Source organism: Typopeltis vanoorti, chromosome 17 (assembly GCF_054136105.1).
Source record: "Typopeltis vanoorti isolate ZY-2024b chromosome 17, IOZ_Tvanoo_1.0, whole genome shotgun sequence".
NCBI classification, from domain to species: domain Eukaryota; kingdom Metazoa; phylum Arthropoda; class Arachnida; order Uropygi; family Thelyphonidae; genus Typopeltis; species Typopeltis vanoorti.
Genome location: NC_143565.1, coordinates 81,591,480 through 81,618,448, shown reverse-complemented (window position 1 = coordinate 81,618,448; position 26,969 = coordinate 81,591,480). Strand labels below are relative to the sequence as shown.

Genomic DNA, 26,969 nt, shown 5'->3' with positions numbered 1-26,969 from the left:
AACAATAGTTTTATTTACACGTATATATATATATATATATATATATATATATATATATATATATATATATATATATATATATATATATATATATATATATACATAATATTTATAATACATTACAATTGTGAATAACAAATACTGGCGAGTTATTAATATTTTTAAATTATAATATTTTTTTTAAAATAAATAATATTTTTGTTCACTGCTAAAATATTTACACATACATATATACAATAGTTATCTTGTATAATACTAATACAAGATAATAGTAATAATTTTTTCTTTTACTTTTTTTTTTTGTCTCAGATGAATTGCATACATAGTTGCTGTAGTAATTATATATATATATATAATATTTATAACGCATTACAAGTGTGTATAACAGATTCTTGCAAGTTAGTAATTTTCTTCTTCGAAGCTTAGCAGAGCTTATCTGAGGAAGATAATAGATGACAGAGGGTGGTGGTTTCATGGTTGTGTTCCTATACTAGTCACAAGCCAGGTGTTGATTTTACCGTTTGTTGGTACGTGCTTGAAAGACTTCGACTGCTGTTACAGTTTAACTTTTATTTATTTTTTTATTTTTTTTATTTTTGTGCAAATAGGGTTGGATTTAGACGTGGTGTGTTTGTCTCTTTGTGTTCTTGTAGTGATAGTTTTTGAGAGGGGGGATTGTCATAGGTTTGTGTGTGTGTGTGTGTGTGTGTGTGTGTGTGTGTGTGTGTGTGTGTGTGTGTGTGTGTGTGTGTGTGTGTGTGTGTGTGTGTGTGTGTGTGTGTGTGTGTGTGTGTGTGTGTGTGTGTGTGTGTGTGTGTGTGTGTGTGTGTGTGTGTGTGTGTGTGTGTGTGTGTGTGTGTGTGTGTGTGTGTGTGTGTGTGTGTGTGTGTGTGTGTGTGTGTGTGTGTGTGTGTGTGTGTGTGTGTGTGTGTGTGTGTGTGTGTGTGTGTGCGCGTGTGCGTGCGTGCGTGCGTGCGTGCGTGCGTGTGTGGTGGGGGAGAGAAAGAGAGAGACAGGAATTGCTCTAATTTTCATTCTCGCTATAATATTTATATAGTGCCTGTTTCAGCTCTCTGTATGCTCCTAGGTTTCTGTTGTCGAACGGCAGTTTGTTTATCATGTCAGGTACGTAGAGGTTTCGGGTGGCTTTGCCGTGGTGATTGTTGTACTTATATGGTATGTAGTTTGTTGACTGTGGTCTTGTTATTTGATATGTTGTTCTGGTTACTCTATATGTTGGGCTGTAGTAGTGTTTTAACATGACTGTGTAGTGGTGTAAGTGTTTCACCTTAAATATTTTGTGTTTTGTCCGTGCTTCCTGCATAAGAGTGGGTTGTTCCCAGAATATCAGTTTTACCATTTTATCTTGCAACCATTGTAGCCTGTTAAGTCTGTAGTCTGCGCAGAATGCGTATGATGTGATTGCGTATCTTAAAATGTTTTCACATAATGCTTTATAGATTAGTATTTTTATGTGGATTGGGGCAATGTCTTTTAATCTGTATAGTTTGCTTGCTATTATCCTAAGCTTGGTATGTAGGTAGTTTGTATGGCTATTCCAACTTTGATCAGCATCGAAGTGAAGTCCAAGGTAGCGTGTTGTTTTCACCTGTGTGATGGTTGTGATTTTAGGTTCTGCACTTTGTGTATAGGAGGATGAATGTTTGATAGTGAGATATTTAGTTTCTATGGGCAGGGTTTGGGGGTTTTTGAATATCATTAGCTTTGTTTTTCCAGGGTTTATATATATGCCGTTTTCGGTTAACCAGTTAATGATTTGATTGATGTCGTGTTGCATATTTTTGTAAGCGATATTTGCATTGTTGTGAATGGATACTATGGCCGTGTCGTCTGCATACTAGAAGATTTTACTTTTTAGGGGGAGTTGGCTTATGTCGTGTGTGTATATGTTAAATAGAATGGGAGATAGGACAGCTCCTTGTGTACTCCACAGGTTACATGTACCTCTTTGCTGTCTGCTGATCCTATATACGTGTGATGTGCTTTCTGTTTTTCGTGTATGCTTTAAACCACTGGAGTAGACGACCTCCAATTCCGATATGGGTAAGTTTCGTTAACAAGGTTTTATGTGTTAGAGTGTCAAATGCTTTTGTTAGGTCAATGAAGACCACTAATGTTATTCTGTTTTTATCCAATGCAGTGTTTATTAGATCTGTGAAATCTTCCAGGAGTGTTGCTGTTCCTTTATTTTTTTGAAAGCCATATTGTGTTTTGGGTATGATTTGAAATTTTTCAACGTATGTGGAGAGTTTCTGATGTACAGTGCGCTCCATGATTTGGTTGATTACAGGCAGGGTGGTGATAGATCTGTAATTACTTATTATGTTTCTTTTTCCCTGTTTGTGTATGGGTGTGATTAATGCAGTCTTCAGTGTTTCAGGTATGTGTCCCGTTTCGAAGATTTTATTTAACAGTTTTTGTATAACTGGAAGTAGGTCGGTTGAGTGCTTCTTGATGTCTTTTGGTCTGATTCCGTCTATCCCCGGTCCTTTGTTAGGATTAATTTGTTGAATTGCCAGTGATAGTTCTTCTTTTGTTACTGTAGGGAACCACATCGACTGGGTTGTCGTGGACCTAGTGGAGAATGTTCGTTTGTGTGAGGAAAGGTTGTTTCTTGTAGCTTTTGGACAGAGTTCACGAAGTGCTGATTAAAGTTGTTTGCCACCTGTTTGAGGGATTTGGGGTCGCAGGCAAAGCTGTGTTTTATTGTTTCTGAGGCAGTGATTCTGTGTATATTGTCCAGCATTTCATTAATCAGGTGCCAGGTTTCCTTTATGTCATTCTGCGCTGTTGTTAATTTGTTACTGTAATAGTTTCTTTTTGCCGTTCTAATCTGGGTTGTTAGGAGATTCCGTTTTCTTTTGTATTCAGCTTTTAAAGCGATATTGTTTGGCGACTTCTTAAGTTGTTTCCATAGGTCATCTTTTCTTTGTATGTCTGTTAGTATGTTGTCTGTTATCCATGGATTTTGTTTCGTAATAATAATAATAATAATAATAATAATAATAATAATAATAATAATAATAGTGATTCATATCACAATGAAAATATATATTTAAACTGATAATTCAGCAATACCATTTTGGTATAAACAAACGATAGACAATGTGAAGTGCAACATGAAACGTCAAATTTTGTCTGCACTATTACCACACTGCTTTTTATATATCTTAAGATATTCACCGATCAGCACATCAATTGGAAAATTGAATGTAAGCATGCTTGTCTCTTCTTAATACGATCACCGTGTTTCAATTTCCCGACTGATGTACTGATCGGTGAGTATCTTAAAATAATATATATTTTATCTTTCTTCTTGGAAGATGACCCTTTGCATGCATCTTTCGGAAAAGTGTGGCAATAATCTTGCATCCAGGACCGTACTTATGCACAGGCGCACGAGGCTCAAGCTGTGGGCACTGAAAAATTGGAGCCATTAAGAGCCCAAACAATGAGATGGGGGCTATGGAACACTTTAGTGCCTCGAGAAAAGAGTAAGTACAGCCCTGCTTGCATAGCCTATCGTAAATCGCCTATTTTGAGTCAGTAACGTTCCAATAAACAAACAGGGAAAAAAATTTTCAAAATAATAAAGGTGTCCACGAGATATGAATGGAGCTCCCTCAGATGTGGTGCTTATGTTCCTTCAGCATGAACATCTGAACGTCTACACGTTCAGAACTGCTTGGCGTGTGTTAAAATATTTAAAATATTTTAACGATCAATATTTTGAGATTGTTTTTGTTGTATAGCTTTCTAACGAAGGATTTATTAATATTATTATTATTATTATTATTATTATTATTATTATTATTATTATTATTATTATCTGGCACCTTCTTGGAGTCCGAAGACTCATCGCCCGAGACCCAATCTATTATACCTCTCCTTGAACCGATTAACACAGAAAGCACTCACAAGTGACCCACAACCTATTCCACTCATTCACCACTCTCCAAGCAAAAAATCTACACCTAACACCCCTCCTGATCACACCTTTATTCAACTCCCAGGGATGACTCCTTGTTTTGGTACTTCTAGCCAAGCGCCAAAACATTTCGCCTGCATCTATCCTATAAAATTCTTTAAGCAAATTAAATGTTTCTATCATATCTCCACTTTTTCTCCTATCAACCAACTTCTCCAATTCACACACCTTCAACCTATTCTCATAGGGCACGTTCAACAAGCCACTCACCATCTTGGTCACGCCTCTGAATCCTCTTCACGGCTTCCACATCTGCACCCAGGAGAGTAGGCTTGACCACAGTAATCCATATGTGGGGGTAACAAGGCCTTATAAAGAGGAATTATAACTTCCTTATCTCTACTTGTTAAAATGTTCTTCACTAGCCAAGTAATCTTATGGGATCATATAGCAACCTTAGCAATATGTTCTCTAAACTTTATCTTTCTATCTACCACCCCTAAATCTCTAGCGTTATCTGTTTCCTGTAGTACATTGCCATCAATGTGATAAAAGCTTGTAATCTATTTATCCTAAAATATAACTTTACATTTCTCGACATTAAACTAACACCCACTAACTTTTGCAATTACTGACAGCCTATTTAAATATTCCTGCAAGCTCTCCACATCGCCTTGATTAACTATTCATCATCATCATCAGCCATTGTCGATCCTCTCCTAGATTAAGGCCTTTCCAAGATTACTCCAAAACTGTTTGTCCATGGCTCTCCTTTTCTATGTCACTCCTGCAAATCTGATGATATCATCAATCCACTGTGATTTACATCCGAGTCGTGGTAATTCTTCTTCTCGTGGAATCCAGTCCGATACTTCTTTTGTTCATCGTTGATCTTGTCTTCGAGCAATATGCCCAGCCCATTGCTACTTCAGATGTTTCACTCTTCCTATGATGTCAGAGACTGGTTTTATTTCTTATCCGTGTATTCCTTTTGTGATCCAATCTTGTGATAACAAGCATACTTCTTTCCATACTAAATTGTGTTGTTCTTAATTTTTGAAATTCCTTTGCATTCAGTGTCCATGTTTCACAGCCATATGTTAGTATAGGAAGAATACATTGGCGAAAAACTTTTCTCTTCATGCACAATGGTAGTTGGCTTTTGAATATTGAATGTAATTTTCCAAATGCCTTCCATCCAAGCATCATGCACCTTTTATATTCATCCATGATATTTTGTTCTATTGATATATGTTGATATATGTTGTCCTAAGTATATGTAATGATCTACATGTTTAATTTCCTCATTATTGATTTTTATTATTTCTGGTTGGACATAGCTATTGAGCATAACTTGGGTCTTCTTTAGGCCAGCTGCTTTGCTAGAAATTTGGAGTTCATGGATATGAGTCTGTAATTCATGCGCAGTCGAAGTAAAGATAACTATGTCATCTGCAAAGCGTAAATGACTTAGATGTCTTCCATTAATCTTCAAATCCTTCCCTTCCCAATCAAGAAGTTTGAATATTTCTTCTACGTACGCTGTGAATAATTTTGGAGATATTGTGTCACCCTCTCTTATACCTCTCTCTATTTCCACAGTAGAGATATTTCCATTGAAATGAATTGCTGTGGTATTGGTTTATGCTGGTTTGATGGTCCTGGTGTATGGCTCCTCCACTTGTTGGTTTCGTAATGCTTTAAATATTACACAAGTTTTAAGTGAATCGAAGACTTTCTCATAGTCAATAAAACTAAGACATAGTGGTAATTGATATTCATTATACCGTGCAATAATCCGCTGTACAACTTGAATATGATCCATTGTACTAAAGCCCCTTTGAAAGCCTGCCTGTTCTTTTGGTGCTAGATCTAGAGTCGCACAAAGCCTATAAGCTAAGACTTTTGTAAACACTTTGTTAACCACTGATAGTAGACTGATAGGTAGGTAGTTCGTCAAGTCTTCTACCTCACCTTTTTTTTTTATGTATCAGAATTAGGGCAGCTTTCTTCAATGTTCTGGGTACATCATTTTTCTTCAGGCATAAAGTCAATACCGCCGACAAGGTGTAGCATAGAGGCAGCCTGCCTCACGGCGCGGCTTATTAAGGGCGATCGTTCAGCCATATTGGGGATAGGTGCTGTAGCTACACTGAGAATTCCCGTTAGCGTAGCAAGTGCGGAAAGACGTTTTTCCAAGCTTGAACTGAATAAAAATTATAGGTATTATTTCAGAGTATTCAGAACCTGTGTATCTCAGTGGATGGGGCATTTGCACACCACGGCGCTTGGCTGCAAGAAGGAAGATTTGATTTCGAGTCTAGTCGGCGACAAAAGTGATGTGGGATAATTATTTGAAAAAACCCGGGTTTTTTAATATATGTATAAAGATTATTATTATTATTATTATTATTATTATTATTATTATTATTAAGGTGGGTAGAGAGCGTTTCGGGAGGGGGGGGCGAGAGAAGGAGCTGAAGAGAGGAACTATTTTTTGGGGGAAAAAGATTTAAGAAAAAAGGCAGGGGTTGCAAACAGCAATGACCCAAGAAAGATTGGTTGGTCTTGCAACTATATCGATAGATGAGAATATAGCTTATAATTTAAATTTAGAAAAAAAAAAAAAAAAAAAATCAGCTAACGCCTTTTTATTCCCGTATACGGGAGTAGGCGAGGCCATTTAGCCCTATCTAACTTTTGGAGACTGAGTGGGCAGTTCAATCTCCACTGGTACCCAATCAGAGACAGATGGCCCAAGGCTATCACTAATTAAGAGGTACGCAGTGAAGAGAGACGGCTCGAATGTGCCGCCATCTCGTGGTCCCTAACCTTAACACAATATATTTTTTAATGTCTGAAATAATGTGGGTTCTACGGTCGATTTTCTTGAGTTTACAGGACGAAAAACCCGAGTTTCCGGGAGGAAAAACCTGCTTGCCCGTGCCAGAGATCGACTAACTCGGGAACCGGTCGAAAAAAGGCTTAGAAAAATTTCCTCTAGTCGCCGACTAGACTCGAAACCAAGACTTCCTTCGTGCGGCCAAGCGCGGTGGTGTGCAAACGCCACATCCACTGAGCTACACAGGCTCTTTTAATTTAGAAGAGTTTATAAATAGTTTTATTGTGCGATATCCCCGTAGCAAACAAAAAAAATCAGCTAACGCCTTTTTGTTCCCGTATATGGAGTAGGCGAGGCCGTTTTTTAACCATATCTAACTTTTGTTAGATATGGTTAAAAAACGTTAATAGATATGGTTAATAAAACTAGACTATTGAAAGACACAAATGTACAATGGCTATATGAACAAAGAATTAACCAGTATCTAGATAAAATAAAACAAAATGAAAAAATAGAAATAGAATGGCTTAATATAAAAACGATACTAAATGCAGCAGCAAATGAAAGCTTAGGAAAGACCAAAAAATTCAATAAAAGAAAAAAACTGAAGATCTGGGATGATACAATCAAAGAAATAATCAAAAAGAAAAAAGAAGCCTATCACAAATGGTTAAGCAGTAAAAGATTAGAAGATGAAATAGAATATTAGAGAATAAGAGCCATAGCTAAAAGAGAAGTCAGAAAAAGACATAGAGAATCATGGAATAAATTTGTTTCTAATTTAGAACATGATTTATATAAAATAAGACCCAATGTATATAAGATTTTGAAACACCTAAATGCAGATACCAAAGAAAACATAAAATTAAACACTGAATTGAAATTAGAAGAATTTCTAAATTACTACACAGAACTGTGGACAGACAAATATTTTAAAAAAGACAACTGGCAAACAATTAACGAAAATGAAAAGGAAATAACTGAAGAAGAATTAGAAATCAGCCTGAAAGAAACAAAAAATGGAAAATCACCTGCAGAAAATAAGATAGGTTCAGAACTATATAAATACGCAGAAACAAGATTCAAAGGAAGACTCTTATTATTTTTAAATAAAATTTACTCAACTGGTATCCACCCAATAGAATGGAAAAAAACAATTGTGATTCCTATCTTTAAGAAAGGTAATAGAGATGACCCTAAAAACTATAGAGGTATCAGTATACTAAATTCATGTTACAAAATATACAGCAGAATCTTAAATAACAAACTAATGAAATATTCCGAAAACTTTATTCTAGAGGTACAAAATGGATTTAGAAAAGGACGATCATGTATAGACCCAGCCTTCTGCCTAAAATTAATAATAGAGAAAAGAAGAGAATATAATTTAGAAACACATATTGCATTTATTGACTTTGAAAAAGCATTTGACAAAGTTAAAAGAAACATATTATTTAACATATTAAAAGAAAGACAAATACCAAATAATATCCTAAAAGCTGTCACAAGTATATATGAAAATAATCAAATACAAATAAGATTAAATCATGAGCTATCATATACAAGAGAGATAAACCAAGGGGTCAGACAGGGATGTCCCCTCTCAACAACTCTTTTTAATATCTACTTAAATGAAATAATAATAAAATGGAGTAAAAATTTACATCAAGGAATTAAACTTTCACCTACAGTTAACTTAAACACTCTCCTCTTTGCAGACGACCAAATAATAATTACAAATTCTGAAGATAACTTACAGAAAGCTATTTTAAATCTAAATGAGATATCCAAAGATTATGGTATGATAATATCAACGGAAAAATCAAAAACTATGGCCTTTAAAGGACAAGATCCAGCAAGAACTAAAATAATATTAGATAACAAGATCTTAGAACAGGTGAATTCATTTAACTACCTAGGATGTATGATCACTTATGAAAATGAAAAAGATATAAACATAAAAATTGCAAAATATTTAAAAATAACAGGAGTAATTAACTCTATATTTAAACCAAACCTAGTTCAAAAACAAACCAAGCTAAAAGTATACAATACATTAGCCCTACCGGTCTTAATGTATGGAAGCGAAATCTGGACAATAAAACAAAAAGACAAACAAAAATTAACAACAGCAGAAATGAAGTTTATGAGAAAAACTGCAAAGTATACCCTATTTGATCACAAAAGAAACGAAGATATTATGAAAGAATTAAACCAAGAACTAGTAATTGAAAAAATTAAAAAATATAAACATAGATGGATGGAACACGTTCAAAGAATGAAAACAGAAAGATTACCAAAACAAGCCTTAAAGTACAAGCCATTAGGAAAAAGAAAACCAGGACGTCCTCTTAAACGATTCAACGATGACTTCTAAGGCCGGAACAGGCCATACTAGGCCTAAATCCTTGATAACGTATGATGATGATCTAACTTTTGGAGACTGAGTGGACAGTTCAATCTCCACTGGTAGCCAATCAGAGTTAGCTGGTCCAAGGCTATCACTAAGTAATCGGCACGCATTGAAGAAGGCGGCTAGTAAGTGCCGCCATCTGGTGGTCCCTAACCCTAACACAATATATTTAGCGTCCGAAATTAGTGTGGAATCGGCGGCGATTTTCTTGAGTTTACGGGACGAAAAACCCAAGTTTCTGGGAGGAAAACCCACTAGCCCCTGACAGCGATCGACTAACTCTGGAACAGGTTGAAAAAAGGCTTAGAAAAAAATTCCCTTAGTCGGCAATTAGATTCGAACGTCTTTCATCGTGCGATCAAGCGCTGTAGAGTGGAAACGCCACTTCTACTGAATATTTTATTTTCTCAAAAGCATCTATGTACATTCGGACGAACTATTTACATATATACAGTAAGTACATAGCATGCTTATTTCAGTTAACAATTTTCATTTACAGCATGATAATGAATACAATAAAATAATATAATATACAATAACATATATGCAATAAGTACATGGCATGCTTATTTCAGTTAACATTTTTGATTTATGTATTTATTTATTTATTATTATTTACATTTTTTTTTTTTTTTTTTTTTTTTACAACATGATAACATGCCCAATATCTATTTTCACCTAGAGTCCTGTGCAATCTTTTGGGCAGTTATTTTGTCATTTAACATCCATTGAAATATTAACATACTTTTACCAACTGAAAATTATAAGACATATACTTCCTCTTATGCAAATAGATCTGTTCATTACCATACAATATTTCTACACTTATGTACATATTTACATTATGTGTTTAGTTTTCTATTCCATTATTTTTTCTTTCAGAGTGAATTGTATTGGCTTGTTTTCATGTTTTTACTTTATGGTGGGTCTCTTATTTCTATTATTTGTATGTTTTCTTCATATTCATCAGAGATAAGGCCTTTCTTCCACCATTGGTGTTTGGTTATCTTTTTTCTGTTTATTGTGTCCGTTATGATTTCATTTAGTTGTTTGTTGAGTTTTTGCATTCTATCTGGGCCTGTGTATCTGCCATAAATTCTGTCACATCTGTATGTCCAGATAGAGTACATTGTTGTTATAATTACAATTGCTTCGGTTATTGTTATGTTTCCGTCCTTTAGCCAGAATAGTGTGTGTTCTGTGACCGGTTCTTTGTGTTTTATAAATTTCTGAACAGTGTTCCATATTGGAGAGGTGTGAGGGCAGTATAACATTATGTGATATAGTGTTTCTAGTTCAGAGCAGAAGTAGCATTTGGCTGGGGCTTGAAGTGGAATACCTTTGTATGCGCACCACATTCTGGTGGGTAGGCAAGCGTGGTGAACCTTGTAATAAAATGTTTTTAGTTTCGGGTATATGGGTAATCTGAATGCCTTTTTGAGTACATTGGATAATTTAATTTTACCTTTTTCAAACTCTCGGTGTTGTGGAGGTGGTATAACTGCTCGCGTGAGAGTGATAAGGGCAATTTTTGGTTTCATTTTGAGGAAATCTTTTATTGCTATATGATTATTAATGAATTTGTACCCCTCCGCAACTTCAATGAACATGTTTGGTATTTTGCCATTCGATTGTGGAAGAGAACAAATTATTTGGTGGGGCATTATTCTTTGCATGTAGTGTATGATATATGCACTCCATGCTTTGTGTTCCGAGTAAGCTCTCTCTATGATTTTTGCTCTTGCACTTAGATTTTTTAAATGTACATTTATTAAACCAAGTCCTCCAACTTCTATATCATGAAATATTGTACACCTTCGTATGGGTTCGTATTTCGAATCCCAAATAAATTTTGCACATTCTCTGTGAATTTTGTCAACTTCGTTGCCATTGTAATTAATGTTGGCTACAAGGTACCATATTTTTGATAGTAAGAGCTGGTTACATATTTTTGCCCTGCTTCTAATTGATAGTTGTCTGGGTCTCATTTGTGAAACTTTTTTAGTAATTTTGTTATGAGCTACTTCCCATTGCTTGTTATGATGGGTTTGGTCCCCTATGGTGATTCCTAAAAGAGGGAGGTGTTCATTAATTTTAATTTCGTTTGGCATGGTTGGCTTATTTGCCCACCTGCCGACGAACATCGCGTGGCATTTATGAAAGTTGAGTTTTAATGCGGATGCCTTTTCAAAAGATTTAAATACATTACAAGCAATCGTGAAGGACTCGGCTGTGGTTAGCGTTAACGTAACATCGTCGGCATAGGCTAGTACTTTTGTTTTACCTTCTTCTCCTATATGAGTACCCGCTATGCCAGGTTGTACCGATATCGCTCGTATCACCGGGTCTAAAGCAAGAGCAAATAGGATCATAGATAGGCTGTCTCCCTGTCTGACCGAACAGTCAATTTTAACAGGTGCCGACAGTTTCTTGTTGATTATGAGTCGTGACTGTGCAGTGTTATATATGTTTGATATTAAGTTTTGAAATTTCTTCCCGAAACCTGTAGCTTTAATGACTTCTTTCAGGTATTGGTGACTAACCGAATCGAAGGCTTTTTCTATGTCCAGACTTACCAACAGGCATGGTTGTTGTGTTGCCTGGTAGTGTTCATATATGCATCTAACTGTCAGAATATTATCTTCTATTTTTCTGTTTTTAACGCCGCAGGTTTGGAATCCTGATATTATTTTTTGTATGTGTATTTGAATTCGTTGTGATATGATTTTGGATAAGATTTTATAGTCTGTATTCAGGAGTGTAATGCCTCTCCATTGTGAGTTTGAGTTGTTTGTGGTGTCTTTATTTTTTGGTATGAGTGTTATGTAACCGAGGTTGAAATATTCTGGGATGCTTTCCGAATTCTGTATTTCGTTCAGCATTTTCACAAATAGTGTCTCAAACAGGGGGTAGTAAGCTTTATAAAATTCCGCCGTGAGACCGTCAGGTCCTGGAGATTTGTGTAGTGACAGGGACTTTATAGTATTTTTGCATTCAGTTTTTGTAATGGGGGAATCTATAATTTCAGCTTCTGACTTTGATAATCTCGGTAAGGTTTTTAATAAATTTTGTGTTTCTGTTTTATCACTTTGTTTTTGGGAGAAGGTAGTTGTGTATTGTGAGTGGAAGAATCGCAGGAGATTTGCATCTCCCTCGATCTCTGTCCCCTCATGTTTTATTTTATGAATGGTGTTTTTTTGTTTTCTCTGCTCTTCAAAGAGCCAAGCTGCTTTGGACTTCCCTTCATCATGTTCCATTGTTCTGATTTTTGCACGTATCCAGGCCCCTTCAGTCTCTTTTATTTCTATTTGTTTCAATTTTGCTTTAAGGGCGTTGATGGCTATTTTATTTTCTGGGAGGGTTCTGTCTGTGTTGTATTGTCGTGTTAGTTCTTTGATTATGCTTCTTTTTTCTTGGTTTGTTGTATATTTCTTATGTTTTCCTATTTTTATGGCAGCCTGTTTTAAATGTATTTTGAATTGGTTCCAGGCATACACTGGATTTTCTATTTCTGTTATGTTGTCTAATATTCTTTTTATTTCTGTTGTAAGTGTGTCTGTGTTGATTATACTGTTGTTTAGCTTCCAGAGTGGGTAGTTTCTGTTGGTGTATATATTTCTGTCGTTAGCCTCATGGGAAAGTTTGCCCTTAACCATGTAGTGGTCACTAATGAAGAATAAGCCAATTAAGATAATTGCAATGAATTGTAATGGATTGAATAACCAGGTTTCACAAAAATTGCTAACAAACACAATATACCAGACCCAAGTAGATATAGTAATGCTACAAGATACCAGATTAAAACAAAATTCAGAAGCAGAACAAAAACTACACAGAAATCTGCAGTGCCACTACTACATTCTTGGCGAACAAGCCCAAAGTAATGGCATTGCAGGTTTAATGACTTTGATAAGTAAGAGAAGTAGCATACAATTATTATCACACTCTACTCTAATAGAACACAGAGTGCTAGAGGTTGAAATAGTCTGGGAAGATCAAATAGTGTCGTTAATTAACGTATACGGCCCGGCTGAACACACACAAAAAAAACACTTTTGGGAGACCCTAGAAACCAAACTAGCAAACACAAGAAATATAATTGCGGCCGGTGACATGAATTTTGTAGAAAACAATATATTAGACATAGAGATAAAAAATGCTACAACAAAAAACAATTTTTCACACATTATACAGCGATGTCAACTGAAAGACATATTCCGAGAATTACATCCAACATGTAAAGCTTATACTCATTATTCCCCCACCAATGCCTCACGGCTAGACAGAATCTACATAAGCCGATATATGGGATTAACCGTTAAGGTTTGTCACTTGCCATTGACTTCTACTGCACTACACAGGCTCTCGTAGAGCAAACATTTAATTAATGTAATTATGTAATCGTTTCGCATTAATGTTTCTCTTGTAATAGAAACAAAATAGCAATTGGAGATTTTCTTATTTTTTGTCTTATAATCCATCAGGGCGATATTTCTTTGCCTCAGGGTGTGATCTAATCTGGCGGTGGACGTCCATAAAGTAAATAGTTTTACTAAGAGTTTGTAGATTGTTTCTGCGTCTTGTTTTTAGAAGTTCAGCTATAACTCCATCCTCACCTGCAGCTTTCCACTTTTGGAAACTTTGGATGCTCCACATAACTTCTTCTGGTGGAATCTGTGGTACTTCAGCTGTTTCATAGTCGCCTTCTTCATTTAATGCATCATCCTGATATAATATTGAGTAAAATTCTTCAACTCTTTTTGCTATAGCATATCCGTCTCTGGTGAAGGTCCCATCTTGTAGTTTGACTGCAACTATCTGTTTGTTGCTGTTTGGCTTTTTGAGACTACTGTTGTTTTCAATTGTTTGTGGTATTTACAATTGAATTTTCTTATTTCTTCTGTGATACGTTTTCTGGCACAATTCAGTGTATTTAATTTTATTTCTCATTAATGTAGGTTAATTGATTGTTTCATTTCTCTTCGTTTCTTCATAAGCTATTTTGATTCTTCGGAAATTTTGTCTTGTTTCTGTTCTGTGGTACCAGGTATTTCAAGTGAGCATTGTAAAAGGTTTTGGGTAATACTGTCATTACTTTCTGTTATATTGGCATTATCATCATTAATATATTTAAATCTGTTGTTTAGTTCGTGTTGGAATATATCTTTTTTAATGTTGAGTTTGTGTTGGAAACATTTTTCTTCTTTTTTGGCAGTTTATTTGGATTTTCTTGCGTACCATACAATGGTCACTTCCAATGTTGAAGGTGTTTATAACAGAACAGTCTTAACAGATGTTTTTCTTATTGCTGAGGATAAAGACAATTTCACTAGTTTTTCTATTTGGACTTTTCCATGTCTACTTTCTATGTGTTTTTTTGCTTGAAAAAGGAATTCATGACATACAAGTTTTCTTTTTCTCTAAATTCTGTTAACCTTGCTCCTCTGTAGTCTCTCATGCCGTATCCAAAATTTCCCATTGGGCTTTCATCTCAATGCTGTATACCAATTCTAGCATTAAAGTCTCCCATTACAATTCTGAAATGATGTTTTCTTTGATTGTAGAGCTGGGATACATAATGTTGAAGGCTTCAATTTCTTCATCAGTATGCCTTATTGTTGGTGCATAGACTTGGATAATCTTCAGCGTGTATATTTTTGAGATTTGAACAGCAATACTGCTCATTCGATCGGATATATTCTATTATGTTCTTCAGTTTTTTTGTTGATCAAAAATTCAACTCCACTGATTATTTCCTTATCCTGGCTTCTATAATATAGTATGTCTTCAATTAAAAAACGGAGACATCTTTTCACCATTACGTCTACCTTCACACAGGCCAAGAATCTCCCATTTTAGACTCTTTAGCTCTTCACTTAGCTCAGTTAGCCATGTCTCACAGCTCAGAGTCCTACAGTTCAATGTTCCGAGGTCTAGTTTCCAATGGCAGCATGATCTGGTTACCTGGGAATTCTTAGCACCCTCTGCCTTCATGCTTAACTGCTGGCTGCCATAGGCCACGGCTGCCAAGTGCCGTGGACACTTGCTAGTTCTTGCCCACATTCTTGCCCAGCTTCCATGCATGACCCATAGTCCTCCCTCCACCATTCTTATTCTCAAAAATATCTTCTGAATTAATCTTATAGAAACCCTTCAGTAATTTGAAAGTCTCAATAATATCACCCCTTTTCCGCCTATCAACCAATTTTTCCAACCCACAAATCTTAAACCTGTTCTCATAAGGTTCATTTCATAGACCTTATGTAATGAACCTTATGAGCCTCTCCACCTCCTTCCCATCAAGAAAAAACCCTGGCGCCCATATCTGGGCACAGTAGTCTAGATGGGGTCTTATCAAGGCTCGATACAGAGGAATAACTTGTTTGTCTCTGCTTGTTAAAGTATTTTTCAACAACGAAGTGATTTGATGAGCTGATTTAGTCACTTTTGCGATGTGCCCCCCCCCCTAAATTTCAACTCCCTATTCACCAACACTCCCAAATCCCTCGCCTCATCAATCTCCTGGAGTGCGGTTCCAACAATGTGATATACTGCTGCTAATCTTTTCACCCGAAAATGCATATCCTTACACTGTGGCACATTAAATTGACATCCATTCTCCTTAGTCCAGTCCTCCAAAATATCCAAATCATCCTGCAAAATTTTGACATCCTGTGCACTCACTATTGCTCTACCCAACTTTGCATCATCAGCAAACAAGTGAACACTTCCTCTCAGATCCTTTCCTATATCATTCATGAACAAATTGAAAAGTAGTGGTCCAAGAACAGAACCTTGCGGCACACCACTAGTCATAAGCCATCTTTTGGACTCAACTCCTGAATAAACCACTCTCTGGTATCTCTCCATCAACCACCTCTTATCCATCCCACCAACCCTATATCCATCCCCATCTGCTCCAGTTTACTGATTATAGTTCAATGTGGTATCCTATCAAAGGCCTTTGCAAGGTCCAGCAGTATCACTGTATAGCCAATACCCTTATCCAGTTCAGCCGTCACTGTGTTATAAAACATGAGCAAGTTAGTGAGGCATGATCTACCCTTCACAAAACCATGCTGTCTCCCACACAGTGTCCCATTTTCATCTATCCATTCCTGTATTTTTCTCTTGACTACTTTCTCCAAAACCTTGACAACGCCTCCTGATATGCTGATCGGTCGGTAATTTGCGACAGCAGTCTTGGAAACTCCTTTATGCAGTGGAACTATTTTCCCCCTCTTTTCACCCCCTCAGGACTAACCCGGACCCGAGACTCAAATTAAACAAAATGGTCAAGGGGACTGACAATTCTTTAGCCGCTTCACATACAACACGAGCTAGTATACCACCCAATCCCATAGATGTATTGACATTGAGGTTTTGTAATAGACTACTCACCTCCACTTCATTCACCACAATTCCCATATAATCTATTGGGTCATTCATTCCTGCAATGTCACCACCTGGATGATATATTCTTGCAAAGAATATATCATCCAGGTGGTGACCCAATCGCTCAGTAATTCAACTATATCAACTGATTCGGTTTCCTCCATACCTTTGACATTCTTTAAAATCATTCTTTCCACCCCCTCAGGACTAACCCGGACCCGAGACTCAAATTAAACAGAATGGTCAAGGGCACTGACACAATTCCCATATAATCTATTGGGTCATTCATTCCTGCAATATCACCACCTGGATGATATATTCTTGCAAAGTGCTCGCTCAGTAATTCAACTATATCAACTGATTCGGTTTCCTCCATACCTTTGACATTCTTTAAAATCATTCTGCCATATACATTTTTTCTTTTACTTGCAACATATCGAAAAAACTGTTTGGAATTCTCTTTAGCCTGCATGGCTAATGTTCTCATAATCCGTTTTTGCTTTTCTTAACACACTCGTTACCTTTCTGGCCTGCGCTTTATACCGTTCATGTCCCAGCCTGTCACCTTTCTCCTTAAATTCCCTCCATAGTTGTTTCTTTTTTTGCAGCTCAAGCTTAATGGTGTTATTCATCTATTTAACCCTTACTTGAGTTATTATTTGGACTCAATGTATACAGTCAGCCATTACCTCATGCAAACACTTCCTAACCACCTCCGATGCACTATTAACATCTAGCCCTTGAAGATTTACATGCCATGGCACTGAACCAATCAAACTCCTAAGCTTGTCATACTTACCAGCCCGATAATTCCCCATGTACCCTGTCTTAATTGTAAATTCCACACCTTTAGCCACCTCCCAAGTCAAGACCCTATGATCACTCTCACCAGTTGGTGGCAACGTGGTCATATTCGTTACAGTCAAATTCTCAGATGCAGTTACTAGGTCAAGCACTCTCTGACCCCTAGTATTTTCCATTACATACTGTTGCAGATAGTTGTCCTTTAATAACCGCACAAAACTCGATTCCTTCCTACTGTGTGTCCTCTCCTCCCCCCAATCAATGCTACCATAGTTGAAATCTCACATAATAATTACCCTCCTTCCACTCATTTCTTCTATTTGCTTATGCATACTATCTCCATCATCTATTCCATCACCTGGTCTATAGCAGCACCTAACTGAATATTTTGTTATGCTAGTTTCAATCTCACACCAAATAGCCTCAAATGTGCTCTTTTCTCCATCCTGCAGCTCCACTTTTATTCTCCTTGGTTGCAGTTCATCAGCTATCATCAATAACACTTTTCCCCTATTTTATTCTTCTTGTCACTCCTGAACACACCATACCCTTCACATTCAATCCCATTAGCTATATCATCTTCTGCCAGTCATGCTTCACTAATGCCAGTAACATGTGGCATGGAAGTGCCAACCAAGGCAAAAAATTCTTCCTTCTTGTTCCTAATACTTCTGGCATTAATATACATGAATTGCAGAAGCCCATTTATCCCATCCCTATTTTGATGCCTTATACTAACTATACCATTCTGATTTGTAGACTTTTGTACTCGCCTGGGCATATTACACACATTCATGCACTCAACTGTCTCCCAAAAGTCTGCATATCTACCCCCCCCCCCACTTAATAACTCTAGTTTCCCTGATTCTGCACATCCACTTCCACTACATTCGACAACACCTTTTCAAGTCTCCATAAACCAAATTCATTCAAATGTAAACCGTCGATCTTATATAAATCCTTTCGCCCATTGAACTCACTCTACACATCCGCAAATTCCACACCATTCGTCCTGCATAATTCACGCATAAAGTCATTTGCAATTATGGCCCTCCTTCTATACTCTCTCTTCACTTTCATACCGCCGATACAGACTCAACATCCTAACTCTCTCACTCTTCTCTTTTGCTACCTCAAGCAATACCTTGACATCCTCACTCATAGCCATTTTGTCTCCTTTCAAATCATTTGTACCTGCTACCACTATCAATACTTTCACACGCTGCTTTTGCATTCTAATTGACTCGTTTACATCCTTAACGTTCGCACCAGGTTGGTACGATTTTATTAAACTCTCAACTAACACACCTTTTACTAAGGAATCTCCATACAACACTTGCTCTTTCATTTTGTTTACACTCACTATCATACTTTTGCCGTTTATCAGTAGCTACGCTCGGTAAACATTTTGCCAACGCTCCAGCTGCCGATTTGCTCTGTGTATCTCTCCACGTAACCGAGATATCTCACTCATTGCATCAGTCTCATCATTCTTATTCTCCGATAATTCATTCATTTGTTCTCTATGTTTACCTTCATTCTCACTTTCAACGCCACTCTCACAGCTCTTTGGTACTACCTCGCAAATATCACTATTTTCTAGATTCTCACTTTCAACAACGATATCACTGTCACGACCTGAAACACTCTTTAAATCCTCACATGCTTTAAACTTTCTGCACACATTTACCCCACTATCGTTGTTTAACCAGATTCCAACCACTCCCCTCAATGCATACATTTCGCAAACGGTACACTGAATCCAATCCTTTCAATTAAAATTTTTAGACAAAGTTGGCGACCTGGACGCCATCTTCTTCTTTATGTGGGGGGGCCATGTGCACGATAATCGTATCTATCAATTTACTAATTAAAATACTCAAAAAACACGCAAAAATCACCCAGACACGCTAAAATACGAAAAATAAATGCAATACTATGGAAATTCACCAATTATTACTCAAAATGACACCTATCTGTTCAGGAGCTCTCTACAAACACCTTTTATTCACTTAAGCAGTGTCATATCCATCCCCATTTGTTTTAATTTGTGTAACATATTTATGTCCCCTAATAGGCTGAAAATCCATGTCAACCCAAGCTGGAAAAGGATTTGGCCAGTATTATTTTTGTTTCTTTTACTTATCGTCGCATTTTGTAGAGAGGGGGCGCTGCTTATGTGAAGTCTAAATAATGCCATGTTGGTCTGTTTAAAACTGATGTAATCAAAATGTTGGAAAATAAGTTTAAGAAATACATATAAAAAGAACCCAAAAAACCAATCATGAGAGATAGATCGTGCAGGCTTCACATAAGCAAGTAAGTGATGCTTTAGCGGAAAGAAGAAAATATACTTTAATGAACCAGATGTTGAATGATTTCATATTGTATAGTATATTGTGAAGTGAAGAATTAGTGTTCAAAATATTTACTAAGAATTTAAACGAAACCTTCAACGTTGCATTAATCTCTGTCGCTCATGACATTTGAGGAGGGAATAATTATCCCTTGTTTAATGACCATCTCACTAAAGCATGCTATTATTTTAATATAGAATGGGACAATGCCTATGTATCATTGACATATGTCTTTTGTTAAATTATATTGCGTTCCAATTTCACAAAATCACTTGTAATATAAATTGAATTACACATGGTGAGATCACAAATTTTCTACACTGTAACATACCACCACATCCCATTACACACCAGGAAGATGTAGAAGAGAAAAATGCAATTCCCAATTTCCAAGTATATGAAATGTGGAGGGAGAAAAAGGTCAAAAAAGATACCAAAAATTCAGTAAATCATCGATGTACAAGCATTCAAGCTGTATCTGTTTGCAGATATGATTGTGGTGATTAAACTGATTTCATAAGAAATAATATGAATTGAATTTCACATGGTGAGATCACAAATTTTCTGAATATGTAATTGAATTGTGCTCCCTTACCATTGATGTTGTGGGGAGTAAGCTATGGTAAGACTTCATGAGTCATGTTCACAATGAGGCATTGTGCTTGCAGTATCATTATACGTTTGGTGTGTACACACTTGGTTGAGCATTAATATCCCATAAAATTAGCTCACTGGAAGAAAAACTAACAAAGCATAGTCTAGAAAAAGAATAAAGATATCATTGGAAGTCATGAAAGGATGTACAAAACTCCATTCATTGTTTGAATTGCTCACAGCCTCAGTTGTTTCACAGTTAAAGACAAACAGAAATTTTAGATGATACAACTTTATGAAAGCTTGTAAAGTTGATAACTCAAATCAACCATGTGACATGCTTATGTCATGTGACTGACATCACCTTGTTAGGCAGATAACAGAACAGTAGTTAAGAAAATATCAAATTTAAAAATTTAAAAAAAAATTACACAATACAACATATAAACCAGTAATCAAAGCCATAGAACAGGATTGGTCATATCTTAAAACTGCATTAAATACAATACATCCTATAGATTATTTCCATTTTTCTTTTTCTTTTTCAAAACACCATAACTCAATAATGTATAATACTTACACAGTTTGTATCAATTTTTCTTATTGGTTACTTATTGGTTCATTCCATAACCCTGCTATCATCTTGGTCACTCACCTCTGGATCCTCCCTACTTCCTCCCCATCAAGAAGAAACCCTGGCACCCAGATCTGGGCACAGTAGTCAAGATGGGGTCTTATCAAGGCTCTTATTAAGATATATATAAATAAAACATTAAAAGAAAGGAAAAACATAAAATAGAAACTCCAAAAAAAACTTACCCTAACAAACTAACTACCTAATCTGACAAACAACTTAATGTTTTAAATTTAGTGAAACCAACATGGTTAATTAACCCTCCTGCCCCCATGGGAAAGTAAAATAGTCAGACCACTACCAAAAAGCCACACAAAGAGACATGAACACTATGGATAATAATAATAATACAAGATGGAAAAGTGGAAGAGCAATTAAACAATAACAGAATATTCTAAAAAGTATCACCACGGTAGCTAAAGCAAGATAACAAAAATGCTATCAATCCTAACTTAGAAAAACTTGCAAATATGTATAACTAAAAGTTAAGAAAGATTTGTAGATTAAAAAAGTATCTCCCATAAAGGAGATAAATGTAAACCATCGGATCTATTTAAGTTAAGGTAGTAGAGCAACATTTACAAGTTTCTTTATAGTGACATTCATAAGAAAAACTTTTATGAAAGATTATCTTATTCCAGAGAACTCTGAAATATGCTTGATGGAAAGGGCATGTTCAGCAAGTCTTGACTGTTCAGGCTCATGGTAGTTGTGTGTGGAAGTTGTATATATATATATATATATATATATATATATATACACACACAACTCCCACACACAAAAGGCAGAAGAGCCTAAAATAAATGCCGTGTGTGGGCAGGCAGGGATCAGGAGTAGAGTAATCTGCTGATATTCATCTTGAACTATTGGTTGTAGTCCTTTGAAAATGCCTCACAGGAAAGGCCTTCACAGAATTGAAATGGAAGGAATGAAGGATGACTTGGAGTAGCATGTTGAGTATGCTGCTCAACTGTCATTGATGTTGAGCAGCAGTTGCTCAGTTTCCTGTAAGTCTCACAGAAATGGGAGGCATAGTGGATGCTAGCTCTGCTGAACAGTTACTGGGGAAGTATCTGTAGAAGATACACAATGCAAAAATTGATCTTTTATGGAAATGTGGTTGAAGAGGGTCTGTAAGAGATGCCATTATCAACCAAACTGCCCTTTTCTGAACAGCATCAAGAATTTTTAAGGAAGGTCTTATTTGCAACACCCCAAACATGAGAGCAGCATTCCAAAGTTGGTTGGATTAGAGATTTATACAGATAACTGTTCTGCAGAAAAGTACTACTGTGTTGAGCAGAAAAGGATGTCAAATTTTGGAAGCTGATGAGGCTATTATTATTATTATCATCATCATTATTGCACGGGCACCTCCATGGAGTCATAAGACTCATCATGGGAGATCCAAACTATCAACAATATCTATCATACCTATCCTTGAAACCATTAACAGACAAAGCATTTACAACTGACTCAGGCAATCCATTCCATTCATTCACCATTCTCCAAGTGAAAAAACTAGTCCTCATGTCCTTGCTAACCACTTACACAACTTCCAAGGATGACCTTTCATTCTCCTCTCTCAAGCAGAGTATTGAAACATTTTCCCTGTATCAATCCTATAAAATCCCCTAAGTAACTTAAATATGTCTATCATATCCCTTCCATTTCACCTATCAATCAACTTTTGCAATCCACAAACCACTCACTATCTTGGTCACTCATCTCTGGATCCTCTCTGCCACCTCCTCATCCCAAGAAACTCAGGTGTCCAGTAGAAGGCATGTGACTAATGGTGTGCTGCAGGGCTCTGGGCTTGTACCACTGCTGTTTAATATGTACATAAATGATATAGGAAATGATTTGTAGGCAGATATTCAGTTGTTTGTTGATGATGCAAAGTTGGATAAGGTAATAGCTAATCAAAGTAATGAAGTGAGCTTGCAGGATGATTTGAATATGCTGATAGTATGAGCAGAACATAATAGATGTTTTGCGATGAGTACATCTCATAAATTTTACACTGCATAAAATCACTCAACTTTAGCTTGCCTATAGATGTAATATGGTTATGCCAGGAAAGGTTTGGAGTAAGAATCAATTCAAGAAGAGAGAGGTTTGTCTTGAGTGTTGAGCTGATCATTATCAAAAGTAAGTAGCAAAGATCTGGGGTCTCTTTTGTGAGAAAACAAACAAAACTGTGTTTTGGAAACATTGAAGTTGAGTTGCCCTCACCCCAGTCAAGAATACTGTGGTGATTAGTATTCAGGACACTTATTACAGATGATCTTGAAGTCTGGGATGTTTGAGCATTGCAGTGCTTGTCATATGAGTAGGACTAGTATAGTGTGATATCATCAGCAAAACTATGAATAGGATTTTGCAATCATTGAGAGGGTCATTTATAAAAATTAGGAAGAGGATGAATGAAATGGCAGAGACCTGAAAGACACCGGTATTAACAGGAAAGTCTCAAAAGACAACAGCATCTACCATTACACATAGCAAACGATCTGAGAGAAAAAGTGCAATCCAATTACACAAGGATGAAGGTAATCTAAATGATGGTAACTTGTTGAGAAGCCCTCTCGATGCCAGATCCTATCAAAAGCTTTGGAGATGTCAAAAGTACAGGTTTTTCCAAACCTTTCCATGCAATGGGTCCAGATGTGTGATGCAGGCCAAGTCTCCTATCTAGATCTCCTGTGGATTCAGATTGGTGTAATCTATACTGGTGGTCACTGATTAGATAGCAATAGAATCAAGCTGTTGGAGAAGTTGACCATTGATAACCTTCTCTCTTACTTTAGACAAAATTGATATAAGAGCAACAGGTTGATAGCTTGATGATAAATATCTCCTTTTTTGAAAACTGGTCATATATGATCTTTCTTCCATGCTGTAGGGTGGATGCCAGCTGAGTACAGTTTAGTGAGTAGATGATAAAGAAGAGGTGTTAGTTCAGGAGTCCATCTCTTCAGCACAGTGGGTGGCATTCCATCAGAACCAGCAGCTGCCTTTGTGGTATACAAAGTTATTCAAGATTCTTCTCTTTTCTTTCTTGCAGAAGGTTACAGAAATCATGAGATGCAATTTATTTCATATGGGCCCCCCCCCCCCTTAGGACAGGTGGAGCCCCCTTCTAATGAGGGATTAAGTATGTGTTTTGTGACCGATCCATGTGTGTTCATGGGTCTGGTTTGTCTGTTTTGAGGGACGAAAAAACCTGAGTTTCCTGGTGAAAAAAATCTCTACCTCCATATGAGACCAGCTAACTCACCTTTAGTCGAAAGAGACCAGATAAAGGTTCCTCATGTCATGGATGGGAATTGATCCAGGTCTTTCCGACCAAAGGGCTTCGTCTATACCGACTGAGCTACGGAGGCTCATGAGATGCAGTGATCTATTCAAAGAAGGAGGCAATTTGCCATGGTCATCTATGGAGAAATTGGAAGAGAAGGATAAAGCCAGGCCATCAGCCTTGTCTTTAGGTGATGTTACTAGGTTGTGATTGAGTAGGTAGCACAGATGGACAAAAGTTATGCCCAACAGCTTTGGTGAAGGACCAGAAGGCACAAATGCCAGTGGCACGAGCAGTGAGTTTTCTACATTTATCCTTTGAATTTAGACTTTGCCCTTTAAATAGTGGTTTTACAAGTGTTGTGGACAACTGTGTAGGATGTGAAGGAAACTCGTGTTTCTGATCTCAAGCCACTTGTGATAAGTTGTTTTCTTTTCTTGCACAGCCCTGGAATACTTCTTGGAGAAAACCATGGTTTAGGTATGGGTTGGGAAATTTGAACAGAGGAATAAAAGGTTTCCATTCCAATATAGATTGTTTCTGTAACAAGATAACAACATATCTGGATAAGAAGAATAAAAATAATAGTCTGACCATGGAACGGAGGAGTAAAAGTTATATAAGCCTTCCTACTTGGCATTGTTGCAATGCCAGAGCACACGAGGTTGTGAATGGCTGAAGGAAAGACTTTCTGCCAAAGATGAAGCTTGAATGAGATTGTTATCTGAATTACCAAGAGGAGCAGTCTCCTGAATAGTGTACATACATAGCTCATGGCAAAAACATGATGTTAAAAAAGAGAATCATGAATGTCATTATATATTAACAGAATTGAAGAATTTAAAATATTTTAAGTTAAAACTTTGAAGGAAAACACAGATCTAATCCAAGAAGTTGGAAAATTAAAATAAGAGTTAAAAGTAAAAGTTTTAATATGTTATAATAAGGAAAAGAAACATATATATCATTATAAATTCAGATCTAAGTTCTTAATCCAGGTCCTTCCAGTCATTCTGATAAGCACGGAAGATGCATTCTGTTACAATATGTTGCATAGTCTGTCGTAGAGCACCACAGTCACATTCTGGAAATGTTTGTCTGTTCCATTTATAGAGAGCATTTCCACATAGGCCATGATTTGTCCGAATTCTATTTAGTACCGTCCATGTTTTGCGAGGTAGATCTGATCCTGTGATGATTTGATCACCTTTAAGGATATTATGCAAATGTTCTTTCGTATTTTCCTTTAATGTTTCTTCCCACTTTGATAAAGGATTAAAAGTATTTAGCACTAGTTCTTCTGTTGCTCATAGTGATGGATGGCGAGATTTCAATCTATTGACGCTAAGAGTTGGGAGATCCTGATGAATAGGTAGGTTCGGATTACCAGCAATTTTTTATAATTCATGACTAAAGAATTCAATCTACATAGTTCTGTAGGAATAATGCCTGCTAAAAGAGGTAACCAATATGTTGGGGTCGATCTAATAGAGCCTGTAATTAATCTTAAGGTATTTGCGAGGTAGATCTGATCCTGTGATGATTTGATCACCTTTAAGGATATTATGCAAATGTTCTTTCGTATTTTCCTTTAATGTTTCTTCCCACTTTGATAAAGGATTAAAAGTATTTAGCACTAGTTCTTCTGTTGCTCGTAGTGATGGATGGCGAGATTTCAATCTATTGACGCTAAGAGTTGGGAGATCCTGATGAATAGGTAGGTTCGGATTACCAGCAATTTTTTATAATTCATGACTAAAGAATTCAATCTACATAGTTCTGTAGGAATAATGCCTGCTAAAAGAGGTAACCAATATGTTGGGGTCGATCTAATAGAGCCTGTAATTAATCTTAAGGTATTGTTCAATTGAGAATTGATAATCCTTGTGTGAGTGCTATTTAGCCACACAGGAGCACAATATTCAGCACTTGAGAATACAAAGCAAGGGCTGTTTTCCGAAGAGTAGAGGGTCTAGAACCCCAGGTAGTGCCACAGAGTCTCTGTAGGATATTATTATGTGCCTTTAGTTTATATGCCAAGTTTGAAAGATGTTGCCGGAAAGTGAGAGAACGGTAAAGTGTGACTCCCAAGTACTTAGGGAATGTATTATATGGTAGTATAGTGTTGTTCAATTCAATTTTTAGTTTCACATTTGCCAAGTTATTATTTAGATGAAAACAAGATATTACCATTTTGCTCCTATTTAAACAGAGTCTCCATCTTTTAAAATATTCATCCAGAATAGTTAAGTCAGCTTTCAGAATTTCTTCTGTACAACTTATGCATTTATGCTGTGTAGTTATTGCCATATCGTCAGCATAACAAAATTTCCTTAATGTAGTGATGGGAAGATCAAATATATACAGATTGAATAATAACGGAGATAAAACAGAACCCTGTGGCAGTCCATTATTTAACTTCCTTTTGCTGCTAGTTTTATTACCTATAGTCACTATAAATCTTCTATCTCTTAGCATATTGTTAATAATATGGACTATTGTTTTACATGGGATAATTTTATATAATTTATATAGAAGGCCTTGTCTCCAAATGGTGTCGAAGGGTGTTGACAAATCAATAAATGCTGCTGATGTTTTTAAACCTTTTTGAAAACCAGCTTCTATATGAGTTACCAAAGAGAGAACCTGGTCACAACACCCACGATTTGGTCTGAAG

The 26,969-nt window shown here is 36.5% G+C and overlaps 1 protein-coding gene across 3 annotated transcripts in view; it reads left to right on the top strand.

Annotated features, from left to right (window-relative positions):
* The window catches only part of eIF2Bdelta (eukaryotic translation initiation factor 2B subunit delta), a 380,912-nt gene that overhangs the window by 172,589 nt on the left and 181,354 nt on the right, over positions 1-26,969 (top strand). The window contains exon 1 of one of the 3 annotated variants that reach the window (XM_090407673.1): positions 19,592-19,722. The exons of the other annotated variants lie outside the window; for them this stretch is intronic. The gene's annotated coding sequence lies outside the window, so the exon portion shown is untranslated. Of the gene's footprint in view, positions 1-19,591; positions 19,723-26,969 lie in introns of those variants that run through there. 3 annotated transcript variants of the gene reach the window in all.